The sequence below is a fragment of the Homalodisca vitripennis genome, chromosome 2 (assembly GCF_021130785.1).
Source record: "Homalodisca vitripennis isolate AUS2020 chromosome 2, UT_GWSS_2.1, whole genome shotgun sequence".
Lineage (NCBI taxonomy): Eukaryota > Metazoa > Arthropoda > Insecta > Hemiptera > Cicadellidae > Homalodisca > Homalodisca vitripennis.
The window spans coordinates 39,684,512-39,697,205 of NC_060208.1; positions in this window are offsets into that span (position 1 = coordinate 39,684,512).

A 12,694-nucleotide genomic window follows, 5' to 3' on the forward strand; every position below is an offset into this window, starting at 1 on the left:
GCGGAATACTCTAATAAATATAGAGAGTAAATAAAATCACGGGATGGGCTAATATTATTTAATAATTTTTAATAGTTTTTTTATTAAACTATAAGCTGTGAAAAGCACGTGATAAAGCATGTGATAAAGATTGTATCGTTACGGTTGCAAAATCTAAAATTTATCCTGTCATAATCAGCGGTTATATTGTTATGCATGAACTTTAATAGATCAGGTGTGGGATATAAACACCATCCCGTATGTAAAAATCATTTAAATTCCCGCGTCTTACGATTAACCTAATAAATATAAATTTTATTGTCCTGACATAAACCATTAAGTTATTGTTTGAAATGGTTATTGTTACTTTCTGCTATGGTTGTATTTGATCTTTATAAAAGAATACAAAACAATATAAAATATTGCAAAAGCTAATACTAACAATGTTTTGAAACGTCAATAAGCCAATTTTTCAGTTAGGGCAAACCTTTCTTGGTCGGATTTGTGGCTTTGTTTTCTATCATTAAAAACCTTTAATTTGATATACCAATATGCCTATATACCCATTAAAACATTTCCTCTCGTCTCTGTCGTCCACTTGGGAGAGTAGTGGTGACAGAATACGAATTGAAATAGTTTTGCACACACGATAACAATATCAGGAGCTCTATTTAAAATGGTTAAGATATTGTTAAACAATCCAGGACTTAAGTAACACCCTCAATATAAACTCTTATTAATATGAAGACGTATCAATAAAAGTGGAGGGGTCACGATAAACGTCACATACTTCTAAAGATTAATGGCAGATGCCTAGCACAATAGCCCTTACACAATGGCCTCGCGACGTTATAACCTAGAGTATAACTAATTAATCATTCATGTCATATCATAACGCAGCAAGGAGCAGCCTCCAGCTAGGCAATTAGCACAGCTATATTGTTATTTTCTGGTTGTGGCTAGACCAAGTACCATTAGAAATACAAACGGTGTGTCAGAAATGTCAGGCATCTACAATAATGTTCGTTTTTACGTTTTTATAGATATCTATTCAGATTTCCAGATTGTGAGAGTACGAATTTTTAATTAGTATACTACGTTGCTGGAATAATTTAACAACGTAGGCTAGCTACCTAAGTTTTTAACATATTCAAACTAAATGTGGTACGGAGGCTTCATTTGCATATAGCTTCGAGACTTAAACCAATAAAACGTTTCAATATAGTGGTAATTTCCATTCAGGCCAAATTATTATATAAAAAACTTCAAAATTGAGAGTTCTCTTAATAATTTCAAGGAATTTCAAGCAACATTCATTCCTACTTATTTCGATAGATTTTAATATTATAATATTTAAGCTTCAACAGTTCAACAGATTTATATACTTACAAAATGTTTTGTCTTATAATAAGGCTTAAGCGTTATAGAATTTATAAATATTTGAAAGTGTAATGATTATAACAACAATCCAACATTGAAATTTATTGTTTCATTAAGGCTATATGTGGATTCTACCTTTAACTCAACTGAGGCGGCAGGGACATTTCAATATTAGAAGCCGTATCTCCTTAATTGTATGTCATCTTTACGTATGAGAAATCCACACGTGTATAACTAGTAGAATTAAATAAGCATGAACATAAAACGTAACTTGCTAAACATACAAGACTAGTGATAAACTCATAATATTGTTATTTTTTGTTGTAATGGATTACTAAAACTAATTTAACAGTCACATTCTTAACGGTTAAAATGATTGACAAATGTTGAAAACAGACCATAGTATTATTTAACAGTAATATTATATAAATCTGCACAGAGCGGTACATCATCCCTCTAATAGTTCACTAGTTATTTAAACAGTATGATTACACTTTTTAATGACCGTGCTTAGTCCACACATGTATGTTCTTATTGTGTGTTCAGCTTGATGTTCACTGTCATAGTTTATTAGTGGTCAAATAGACCAGTGTTACTACCCTGTTAGCACGACAGTGCTTTGACCACCCACGTACGTACATGTTGTGAATTTGCATTATGTTTCTGTCATAGTTCACCAGTTATTTAACTAGTGTGATTACCCCGGTTTGCATGACAGTGCTTAGACCACCCATGTACGTACGTGTTGTGTGTTTAGCATTATATTTTCTGTCATAGTTCACCAGTTATTTGACTAGTGTAAGTACCCTGTTTGCATGAAAGTGCTTAGATCACCCATGTACGTACGTGTTGTGTGTGTTTAGCATTATATTTTCTGTCATAGTTCAACAGTTATTTGACTAGTGTAAGTACCCTGTTTGCATGACAGTGCTTTGACCACCCATGTACGTACGTGTTGTGTGTTTAGCATTATGTCTTCTATCATAGTTCACCAGTTATTTGACTAGTGTAAGTACCCTGTTTGCATGACAGTGCTTTGACCACACATGCACGTACGTGTTGTGTATTTGCATTATGTTTCTGTCATAGTTCACCAGTTATTTGACTAGTGTAAGTACCCTGTTTGCATGACAGTGCTTTGACCACCCATGTACGTACGTGTTGTGTATTTGCATTATGTTTTCTGTCATAGTTCACCAGTTATTGAACTAGTGTAAGTACCCTGTTTGCATGACAGTGCTTTGACCACCCATGTACGTACGTGTTGTGTGTTTAGCATTATATTTTCTGTCATAGTTCACCAGTTATTTGACTAGTGTAAGTACCCTGTTTGCATGACAGTGCTTTGACCACACATGCACGTACGTGTTGTGTATTTAGCATTATGTTTCTGTCATAGTTCACCAGTTATTTAACTAGTGTAAGTACCCTGTTTGCATGACAGTGCTTAGACCACCCATGTACGTACGTGTTGTGTGTTTAGCATTATGTCTTCTGTCACAGTTTACCGGTTCTTTGACTAGTGTGATTACCCTGTTTGCATGACATTTCTTATACCACCCATGTATGTACGTGTTGCGTGTTTAGCATTATGGTTTCTTACTTAGTTTCCTAGTAGTTTGAAACGGTGTAATTACCATGTTTGCATGACTACATGTTGTCTACACACGTATGTTTTCCTTTGTGTTCACATGCTATTCCCCATCACGATCAATAATTATGATACATGATTAAAACGATAAAGCTAAAAATGTTTAAGTAAGTATGTCAATACAAGCTCATTTTTTAAAAAAAATTAAAGATATAAATATACTGTAGTTATGTTAGTGTTTATTTAGTTATAAAGATGTAATATACATTTAAATTACCAGGAAAAGTGTAAAATAATATAATCTTTATCGGTTTAAATGGTATTAACTTTATAAAAATAATCGGTAAAAATATTTTACTATATGGTAGAAAAATATTTTACATATTAATCCTACAATAATGGTTTTCAAATAATTTAAGTTTTTCATAAAGTTAAATCGTATATTAAATCTTTATTTCTCAGGTGCACTTTTTTCATTACAATATTCCTTGCATATTAAAAAAAGAAAGTACATTTATTTCATACTTTCCACAGATATTTAGACATTGTAGACGTGTATTATTGTTTCGTAGTTTTTAGTAGAACCCTACGATTTAAATAGGTTTCAATTTGAACATTTTACTATAAATTATGACTAACCATGCAGCATACAGACTAAACAAAGAACTAATAAATGACGTTTATTCAAAAGTATATTATACATTTTATTACGATGTTTATTCAAAAACAAATCCCAATTATTTACGTAATTTAGTAAAGTGAAGAATATATTATTAGCGTGTTTTTTATAGTTAGATATAAATATTACTTTAACACACTATGGTGAAAACATAGATATTTGAAATATGTAAAAATACATAATATTGCATAGAATATACATTTACAATATTTTTACATTATTTTTAATAACATTGTTCCGGCTAACTCCAAGACAGTATCCATAATTTTATCAAGTAAGTAAAGTTAGTAAAAAAACATTAGGGTACTATACATTATTAATAATCACTAATATTTATATTTCTATAATATCAATTTGTTTGTTAAGTATATTTTTTATTATTAAGTATCTAATTACCTATAATAATGATTGGAAATACAATTGAGTAATATTGGTAACATGATAAAAGGTGTACGCGCTTCCTAAAGTTCAAACAAACTTTGTTGACAGGCTGGTATCAAATAATCCCATGGACTTGTCATTTAAACGATCAGACGTATAAACTTTATTTGACAACATGTGTTAGGAATTACTCTGTCATGTTGCATTAATTATTTACTTTTTTCCAATTTGGCATGGAATATATTTAAAGTCCTTACACTTTCCCATAGAAATAATCTCACTTACAACACTTTATGTTCAATGCTGTAATATTTAAAAAAAAATTATTTAAGTAAATCATGTGTAATTACATCAAACCAATTTTACACATTTATAAATAAAATGTATGTTAAATGTCAAAAGTTAAGCTTGTCCATGGTTACTACCTGACGAGCTCAAGAGCTACGAACCGTACATGACTGTATAATACTTGTGACGCGTCCCTGACGCGAAAAAGAAAATTTTCTTACATATCAAAACCAAATAAACCCACAGGGAATACGCATTACCAGTCTAAATTTTATTAGCACAATGTACATTTTATGAAAACGAATAAAAATTCTACATTATTTTTTAATTTACTTCATCATCTCATTTTTCATAGAAATATAACCAAGCACAATGTTGATTAGATATTGTGAAATGGATTTTAAATATTTTGAGAGAAAAATTCAGTGACTTCAAACTCAATTAGATGCGTGAAAAGTATTATTTAATATTTCCCTTCAACAGAGTATTTTATAAAAAGTGATGCGAAACAGGAAACTGCATAAAAGGTAACGTTATTCAGAATTGTGTAATATTGAGAAATTCAAAGTAATCTATCATAATGCATGATATAAACAATATAATGTCCTTGTTTTCTAGTTCGCTAATCGTAAAAGACATAACCTAGACAATCTGCATAGTTTTGTTATTTATAGATTCCATGCATATGTGGATATGTTCGTGAACTCTAATCAATAGCCAAACAATACAAATACTATAATTTATTTGGAAAATTTACTTTTAATGATGTTTGATTGTTCAGTTTGAAAGTATTTTAAAATATAATGTGTAATTTACACGGAAATTTGTAACATTATCTCTACATTTTTATATTAATTTATTTCAAATTAAGAAATCCCAATAGGCTATGACAGTATGAACATTTTATATAAGCAAACTATACTTTTAATTTCTTAAGGCACGATTTTATAAAATATATTTCCGTAGTCTTGTGATTTTGAATTTAGTTTTTTCTTTAGCCTTATTTCTTAAATTGAATAATAGATAAAACTTGATATTTTTCTTTATATATATAACTGTTTTACGCAACAATACAAATAAAGAATATTGATCGGATATTATTTTCTTTTAAGTTTGGAGAGTATCACTCTATTTGCAGATTGAATCGTATATCTCATTATTAAGTTTAGCTCCAGTTCACCTTCCTCTTAAGGCAGCGACTGAAATCTGACTTTTCCACAGACTTGACACCTGGAATCTGGATACAAGTACGTCTAAAGTGACAAAAAATTCGATGACGAAAAAGCTTAACTGAACTCTACATCATTTTGACATCAGAGATTATGTGTCTCGTGTGTCACGTTTGTAAAATAATGAGAAAATATGTGTTACAAGGATGTTACACAAAATGTAGTTCAGTCTAAGAGAAGAAGTATTGTAATTGTCTCATCTATCATGTGCATAAGAGAGTGATCTACAATGTTTTAGTCACAATATACAAGTGTAGTAACGAACTTTCTACACAAAACCTAGTTATGCTGAGAAGCTTTGATTCAATGCTATTGAGTTTAGCCTTCATTTCACCTTCCTCTAAACGCAGAGTCTGGAGCCTGTCACTTTCACAGTCTTGACTCCTATAATCTGGAGCCAAAACAGCCAAAATGCATTAAAAAACATATACGGGCAAAATAAAGATATTTAAACCCCAATTGAGGTTCTGGTATGCACAAAGTGTAATTTCAGTTTATTTTTATACTGTATGTTTAAGCGGTTACTAAACAATCCCAATTGTTGGATTTAAGAATTATCTTTCTGGCACTCTTCAGGATTTTTTAAATATTGTGTTTCTCTAAGCTATATGTTAAGCACATGAAATCTACGTGAATGGCCAAATAGATGTTAATACTATGTACAAAAACAATATTTAAATGTAAAACATTTACTGTCTTAAGTAAGTTAAATGTTTTCCTTTTTTTTAGGTGTTTACTAACATTTACTGTGTTTATATATGTAGATATATATATATATATATATATATATAAAAGTATAGTATTTAACCGAATACAGCAAAAATTCTTTACACTGATACAGTAATAAATTATTAAGGACATTTTAGTAAATTTTTCTACTTAAAGCTGCGAGGTACCATATTTCAAATTTATGTATCTGAACTGTACAATATTTTAATGTAATAATATTTTACATCAAAAATATTAAACAATAATTTATTTAAATCCCATGACTGTAATAAAAACTCGCATGACGCGCTACTGTTGCTGATAATCAAGACATTGTCTCCACATGGGCGGTGACAAGGATTACACCTGCTGCCTCCTAGCTAATATAGGCCTATGGATTAATATATGGACCGGGTAAGGGCTGTCATGAGAAGGGGATATGAGAAGTATGATACGTTTGACATTAAGTTGGAATCTGTTGTAAAGATATACGGATGGCTATAAGCCTACATTTGAGGAAACTTACTTAATATATTCCATAATAATAAACTTACTTCGTTGTTCACTAAATACAATTATTTTATCATTAAATTTAGGTTTTCTGAATTTTCCGAACTGTCTACAGAAGTTGTTCATAACCTCAAATAAATTAAAGTTACTTTGAAGTAAATAAACCTTACTTTTGTTACTAAGCTCTCTTAATGCTGTGAAAAGCGGTCCTGTCTGAAATAAAATTATGTCTCCCTAAATTTCGGACTTGCTAACGCAAGCGGGTCATAAGAACCGATTGTGATTAAAGTATATTGATGTTCCTGTGATTAAACCTTTCAACTCTTATAAGGCCCTCTGATTACTGTGAAAACAGTCCGGTTAAAAATACAGGATTACCGGAAGTTAGTTTTTCCTACATTTCGGACCTTCTTACACGAGCGGAACATAACGGGCAATGCAAGGAAAATAATTAATAAATTTATTTTGCACTAAATGAAAATTTATTTTAGACATTTTATTGAGAGATAGATACCATCGACCATACAATGTCATTGGGAAATTATTTCAGTTAATTAAATTGTTTCCACAGTGAAGGTATAATAATAAAACTTTAGTCCGTCAGTTTTTGACTTCACTTATGTGCCTCGGATACAAATCTCAAACTTTACGAGATGATTTACCGAGATCAATTTTAATGATGAATTCGCGTCTATAACCACACCAATAGATCTTATAATTTACTCACTTTCTGAGTTACAACTTTACTATCGAAATACGAATCTTCTATAAAACTCTCTATAAATATAAAATTACACCTTAGAAAATAGTGAGAAAACAGGTGTTACATTCATGGCCGCTGTTGAATTATTAATAGCCATAGTTAAATATAGTTGGAAAAATGTAATTTAAATTTAACTGAAACCCGAGAATGATCCTATTAAAGGCTTGCAACAAAGCTATTGTATGGTCCACCACCTCCACTACTGCGTTTTGTTCAAATCCATTATATAGAGGCTCGCGTGTTTGTTTGTTGCACCAAATGTTTACATATAGGACTAATTACACGGATTTGTATACTCCACAAACAAACGTGTGGGAAATGTATTGTTGGATGTCGAGTTTGTTTACAGGACACATTGATGTCCTCATATATCATATTGAATTATATTTTGTCATTCTGGAGTTTTTGTTTTCAGAATTAGTTTTCTAAATTTACGATCATAACAAAAAGTGTAACACTGAATGTGTTTTGTAATTGTTAAAAACATTAGTTTAATGTTGTTTAAGTTAAATAAATTACCAATTAAAAGCATTATCATTTCAAACGTCTAAAAATATGTTTTTCTACGTTTTTATTTACATAAAAAGTTTTGAAATTAAAAACTCTTTAAATATGAAGTGTACTGTGTTATTGACAGGAGTTTGGTCATGAAAGTTACATTTAGCAATATCCTCTAATTTATTGTAAAGATCTCAATGTTCATGACTAATTGTATACGGTTACTCATCACTTCCTTTGTATGGCACGTCAGCAGAGACTGAATCTCACTGGCTTTGACGTCTCCGACGTTAATTACTCTCTCAAGAAGCGCTTCAGTGAGTTTGATAATGTGGCGTCTTAAATGGAACTTCGCTAGCCCTTTACTTTATAAATACAATATTGAAAGTGTGTAGAGTACGCTATGATATAAAATATGTTTCTAACCGATCACGTAATTAATGCATACTAAAGTAAAAAGTACGAAATATTCCTTTAAGCTTATAGATATTTATGACTTTCCTAATAATAAAATAACGCACTCATCTTAGCAACTGTGTAAGTATGTAGGTAATTCTGATACTTGTTTAAATTTATTGAACCGACCCAGGCAAGGAAACTTCTAATAACTTTAATTTACCCGACAATTTCCCACAACTGTATCAATTGGGCTACCGCAATGACGCAGGAGTAGCTAGAGCTAAGAAATATCTGCATCTACAGAATTTGTGGGAAATTTTTCCAAGTGCTTGTTTTATATGTATTAGTAAAAAATTTTTGACCAAAACGAACTTAGATTTTAAATTCACATAAAACTTTTGGAGATAACCTAACCACAACATACCTTACACTGTTTAAGTTACGAATAAGATAATCATTTCTATCTGAATACTAGAGTCAGTTCTTGTTGGAATATGTTTCTTAAATTTATTGTCATCAGTGTTTTTGGTTTTAACAATAAATTTATAGAAACAATTACTTCTTAAATATACTTTAATAAAATCTTTAATCACGTTTCTGAAATTACATTCTGTTTCTGTAAAAGTGATAATGCAATGATTATGAACATAGTGTTCTTTTCTGAAAGAACTGAACCTGTTTTGAGTCCTTTTGACTCCGGCAGAAGATGGTAAATTCGTGGTATGTAAATGAACTAATGACTGAAAACTGTTCAAGATCCAACACAATACATGACACAATGTTAGATCGTCGGAAATCGAATCCCTCTTACTAATGATTGTGACCTTGTTTTAGCTATAGAAGAGACCAAACATGTTCAAATAGAACAGGAAAACCTGTTATTTGATATAGTTATGGCGACCGTTAAAACGTAAAAATATCACATATGTAATTTATAAAATAAAAATAGCACATTGTGTTGTGAATTGCTTATATAATTTAATTAACATTAAGTTAAAACCCAATATCGGCATTTTACTACCACAAGATATAAATAATTTGAATTACAAAAATACGTACGTATTAAAACATAAATTCACTTCATAGTACCATATAGTTGTTGAATGAAATGTTTAAATGTGTAAATGGGTTTTTTTAAAGAACAATAATAATGTTACTCCGAATTGCAAATTAATTACCATTACAGTGCCTACAGGTACAATTGTCAGTAACTTATACAAAGTTACGATGACTAGTTCAATGCTAAAAGTACTTTTTAAAACCGTTATTTTAGGATTGCAAATCAATTAATCAGCTAACATTAATTTATTTCCAAACATTTTACAAAAACTGATTACTTCATTAATTACTTCAATCCACATGTTGGTAATTTCTAAAAAATAGGACTATGGATACACCAAAAAGTATAATTGCGTTTGATAATCGTTAGAGTATTAGTTTATTAAATGTGTATTGTTCATTTAATGATTAACTGTAATTTCCAATGTCAAAATATTGTAATTATAAACAAAATTATTTTAAATATTGAATCTCACATTGTGATTACTGTTTTTTTTTAACTTAATTTAAAATATTGTTGACTAATTATACAGTTAAAAGTTTCTGTTAAGCTTTAAAGAGTAGGTTAATGTCTAAACTAAATGAAAACCTAATTATTAAAAGAGTAGGTATTGTAGAAAGATTCAGCAATATCTAAAAGTTTCTACACGAAAGAAGAAGTAGATTCATTAAGCTCCATAAATGGGTCAAATGCTGCCTCTCTGTCTTTACACATAAAATAATCTGGTCAAAGTGAACTCTTGCAATGAGGTTATTGGTTGATTGCTTGTGCACCAGAACGTGGAGTACACTTGTTACAGGATATTGAACTAACCATCGCGGATGCAACTATGTTAATATAATAAGTGCAATGTTCATTTAGTTACCCAGGATTGATGAAGTTACAGTTGGTTTAATGATTTCAATGTTTAGTGGTAAAACAGTTATACAGAAATGCCATATATCTACATAATTTTTTAATTAAGCTACATATCCTATCGTATCAATTCACAGGTTCACTAAACCCTCATCGTTATTTAGACTTATGATATCTTCTTTTTCATTTATACTATAATAATGGGTTATAAACTATCACTAATAATTTAAACTACAGTGGTTCTCACGTCATTAAATATATAATTATATGGTCTCCTTTTATCTTATAGAACTAAGGAAGTTAAATTACATACTTATGACGAAGAACCCTTGCTTTTATTTAAAATACTGACATTATAACATAAAATTATGTAATAAATTATTCTAATTAAATGTTAAATTACTGTAGTTTTTTAAGCTCTTGAACATAAATAATTTAAAGGAAAATACGGCATATAAGGCAATAAATGAGCTCGTCGATAACGTATACATTACAAATGATATACACATTATTCTATAAAGCTAGATACTTTAATACAGAAAGATGTTTTGTAGTATTTAATTAAGTAAATTACCTTGCACACATGTCTATATAAACATTAAAATATTTATATTTAATATATTTACCTGTTAGTAACTCAGGTCAGGTGCAATTTACAGAATAATAGCAACACGTAGAGAAAAATTCCCTTTTCTGACTACACCTTTATCTCTTTAACTGGGTTTTAAATCCCAAGAATACGCTCTGTACCATTCTTATTTACTTAATAGATGTATATAAAAATTGCTGTCAGTATACATCAAGCAATGCTAAGTTTAAGGACTAAAATTTTTGTAGTTTATTCGCAAAGCCTTTAAGTAGCTTACAAAGAGCGAGAATTTCAAAAACGTTTAAGGTTTAAAATACATAATAATAAGTATATAATAATTATAAGAATATATTTTATAGTTCACCTATTTTGAAACTAAGAGCCTTATGGGCATATTTTAAAAATTCAATTGATACATTAATTTCACTTCTTCATTTGTCTTATATTCACTACACTGTGTTTTCAATTAAAACTGTCCTAAAAGTTTTTTTTAACAATCCATTCTATTTTTATTTTCATATTCATTTAAAATTTACATTTCTTCAGTTTTTTTATATAGATATAAACTCCAATACTAATTTCCAGTGATAGTATATAAATATTTTTTTAACAATTAACCAAGTAAAGATACTATTGGAATCTGTTAATAATACTTTTCAGTTATATGCTTTACTTATATGGAATGAACAATTTCAAGTCCAATGCTCACCAACATGTCTTTAGAAACCAGGAGCCAGAAATGATAGTTTCCTAATTTCCCAGGAAGAGAGAAAATGGTTGCCATTTCGAATTCTGTTTATGCTATAATGAATATAGAGGTTCCATATGTATAAATTAAGTTGCGTGTACAATTTCAAGCCAATATCTCAACTTGTTCATCATGTATCAAAGGGTACATAGATAGAGAGAATAATAATTTTCCCACCGAACTCTGTTTTCCTCTTACAAATAAAAATAAACTACAGAGTATCAAAGAACATAATAGTCAATAATAGATTCCAAACCTACCAAAAGAACAAGTAACTTTGATACTATGTCAAATGCTGGAATGTTATATGATAATACTCTTTTAAGCACAAATCTGTTTGAAGAAATTATAGGTATCCATCAAGAGACTGCGTAGTTTATATCTTAATTAATAATCGTCTGCTAATACATTTTTATTTTATTTTGCAAATAAGATATTTACTTCGGCACAAAACATATATTTAAAGTAAAATGTCTCTGCAAGAAAATGTTTAAACCTATAATCTATTTAAACTTGAAATACACTATTTAAAATTTATATTTGACTTAAATATTACACAATAACAAATCTATTTAATATAATGTTCATGTTAACCATGTTAAGAAGTTAAATATTGTTATATATCATTTATTTAAATTTTAATTAGAAGTTTAAGTAGAGTTTGCAGAATTTTATATGAAGTGGCTAGATTATGATACTTTAAAGTGATTTGATTTGAAACAAATTTTATCTAAAGAGAGTTCCACATATTAAGCATAAAATATGTAAGATTTTAAGATGTAATATGTAAGAACTTTTGTAAAATATATGTATAAGAATATATATTAGATATCAAGAAAACTAGGACAGATGATGTTTTCTATTGTTGAATATTCTGTTCTCCCTACAAGTGATGGTTTTAATAAACAGTTTTAGGAAAATAGTCAATTTAAATTTTAAACGATTTTTAAGAGATCGTTTAAAATCTGCTGATGTTAGACGTAATACTATAGTTTATTTTGAAAATAAAATAAATGATTTATGTATAACAAAGTCGA